This window comes from Physeter macrocephalus, chromosome 10 (genome assembly GCF_002837175.3).
Source record: "Physeter macrocephalus isolate SW-GA chromosome 10, ASM283717v5, whole genome shotgun sequence".
Lineage (NCBI taxonomy): Eukaryota > Metazoa > Chordata > Mammalia > Artiodactyla > Physeteridae > Physeter > Physeter macrocephalus.
The window spans coordinates 31,680,511-31,683,574 of NC_041223.1; the positions used below are offsets into that span (position 1 = coordinate 31,680,511).

The following is a 3,064-nucleotide window of genomic DNA, read 5'->3' on the forward strand; positions in this document are numbered from 1 at the left end:
TTTCTGTTGATGTGGTGATCAAAGCTGGTTAGGTATGATCATGGGACACACAGGAGCGAGCCTGAGACGAGCACATGGCTTTCCTTCTCACTCATCTGAGAGAACATTTGCTACAAAGATGCCATAGTTGCAGGATAGTCTAAAATCTTTGGAGACAAGGAGGAAAGTTGCAGCTGTGAACCCCAAAGAGTAAGAATTTCCTCTTCCTCACTGTGCTGGTGACATCATCCAGAACGTCAGATGCTTAAGTCTGGCCCAGTGTAAGACAGATTTGTTCATTCTCGTAATATGGAGAATAGTGGGAAAAAAAGCTTTGTACTTCTTTATACCTTAAGCCACCTAAAACCAAAATATTGGAAAAACAGTATAAAAAAAGATATCTCATATTTTATTCCAGTATAAACTTCTAAAAGATAAAAATGTGAACATAAACACATGCACAAAAAACCCTCAAATGCATATGAAAAAAATATAGGTGATTATCAAAAACTACCTCATAGCTCCTGGTTTTTCAAACAAACATTTTTTAGAAGAATGAATAAATGAGAGAAATAAAGTATGATCTTTCTTAATATGCAAGGAACTTTATAATCATTTAAAGTTAATGATATTTTGAAAAACTTAAGTATTTTTAAAAAATGACAAAAAACCCAACTCTTTTTATTAAAAAAAAAAAAAAAGGCACTTACCAGAAATAGAAAAGCATATGGCCAGGAAAACATTCAAAGCAATGCCCTGGCTAATAATAGGGGAATTGCCAATCAAAGGAATACTATATTACCAATAAAATAAAATTAGACAAAACATATTAAAAATGTCTTTTCATCATATTAATAATGGGCAGCTGAGGACTGTTATCTTTTATATAAAGAAACAAACATAGTGAAGGATAGAAATTAATGACATCAAACCCAGAAAGAAATGGAGAAACTCAATGACACCAAAAGATATTTCTTTGCAAAGCTTAATAAAATTGATAAGCCTCTAATTCGACTTATTGGGAAAGAAAGAAATTCCTAATATTGTGAAACAGGTGGCACAAACACTACAGATTCTACAAACATTAGGAGGATAAGGGAATATTATAAACAACTTTATGTGAAATTCTAGAAGGACAAAACTGTAGTGACAGAAAGCAGGCTTGTGTTTCCTAGGATCAGGGTGAGCGGAGGAAATTGACTATAAATGGGCACAAGGGGACTTTTTGGAGTGATAGAAATGCTCTACATTATGATATTGGTGGTTATATGACTGCATATATCTGTCAAAACTCATTGAATCGTAGACCTAAAATCAAAGAATTTTACTATGTATCAAATGTACCTCAATAACAGTGATTTTTAAAAATTAAAGAAAGGAAATCATGCAAACAGGGACGTCTGGAAAAAGATGATGGATCAAACAGGTACATTTGCTTTCACTTTCTCCCCAGACCATACTAAGACAAAAGAATGCCTTTTTTAAAGGCATAAATCCTCGGAGACAAAGAGAATTGGCAAGACATGAGGAGAATAACACAATAGTGGATGGAAAAACAGGTGGACACTTGATAAATGCTTTAACAGACCAAAGAAAGCCTAACCCTAAACTAAAAGTGAAGAAAACCAAGATGTAACCAGACATATGCAAAATGGGCTACACCAGGTACTTCTCTTAGAGGCTGTGAAGGTAGGACTAAAAAACAGGCAAATTGGTTCGAAGTCTGTTTAAGAAGCAGTTAGAGGGCCAGATCTTCTCCCCAGTTCCATGCAGCTGGTGACTATCTCTTCCCCTTTGTCAGCAGAAAACTGGAGGTTTATTCTGTGGAGAAAATAAAACAGAGCCTTTGGACTCTAGGGCTCCAGAACTGAAAGGCAAGAAATTACCACATCAACATATTTGGCTAATTACCATATAATGACCCAAAAAATATATTTAGTGTGAAAAATAGGTTGCAATTATGCATACTGAATGCTAATCCGCCTGCCCTCTGGAACACACATTTATTGATTACTTACTGTATACCACGGACTGTACCAGAAACATGGGATAAAGAAAGAAAAACAAAAATGGTCCAACCTCACGAGAAGCTCCTAGCCCAGTGTGGAAGCCAGAAATATCCGCAGTTAATTGTAATACAGTATGTTGAGAACTATGAAAGGGCAGCACAAGGTATTGGGAGCCCATAGAAAGGTACCAGTCCCAAATTGGAGGGCTAGAGTCCTTATGACTATCATTGCTTATACCTCCTGTAGTCCACTTTAGAAAACCTCTCCTCCTGAGAGCCACTAGATAGGACAGCCTTACATACCCTGGGACATGGCCCTGCTCTTGTGGTCACAAATGAGTTGATCAGATGCCTCACAGAAATCCAGCCCATCCATTCACTCTGCTGTGACCGGGGTTTTCTCTGGCTTGAGCTCTAAGGTTTGCTGTCGCTTGAGAATTTTGCAATCAGACAGAGCCGAAAGTCACAATGTAGAAAGAGCAGCTGACAGAGATCACGCTGGACACTGTGCAAGATGAGTCAGAAGAGGACCCTGGTAGATACAGAAAGGGAAGCATGGAGTGGGCACTTGGAGAGAAGCAGAGTCAGGAGAAAACGTGAAGTGACCTCCTGATTTTCAACACCCTAACCCACTACCGGTGTGGCTCAGCTCTACCTTACTTACTGTCTTTGGATCTTACCTGTTGTTGTATTCTCAAAAGAATGCCCCTCCTTTTGGCCATGATCTGATTTTAGTGGGTTTCTTTCCCTTCATACAAAAAGAATAGAACAGGGGTCATGGAAGACTTCCTGTTATTAGTCTGTTACTTCCAAGGACCAGTGACAGTCAGGCAAAGAATGAGAAGGATGGTATTTGAGGATGAAGGAGCAGCCCACACAAAACTCACAGGCACGAGAAAGAGTACTTGCAGTGAAAGCACTTGAGTACAGCCGAAGCACATCGCAGCGGGAAAGAGACCAGGAATGTACAGCTGGCATCTAGGCACTGAATGAGAAAGATGATGGGGTGAACTGAGCCCAGCCGTATATGACAAATTTGTTTCTACAGCTCAAAAAAAGGCAAATCAGTTTACTGGA

At 38.8% G+C, this 3,064-nt stretch overlaps 1 long non-coding RNA gene across 1 annotated transcript; it reads right to left on the bottom strand.

The window, feature by feature from the left end:
• Positions 1 to 686: 686 nt before the first annotated feature.
• LOC102990665 (uncharacterized) lies at positions 687 to 2,813 on the bottom strand. The gene is made up of 3 exons (XR_447313.3): positions 2,668 to 2,813; positions 2,291 to 2,519; positions 687 to 1,800 (listed from the first exon to the last, which is right to left on the bottom strand). It is a non-coding gene; the product is annotated as an uncharacterized lncRNA (long non-coding RNA).
• Between the last annotated feature and the right edge of the window lie 251 nt (positions 2,814 to 3,064).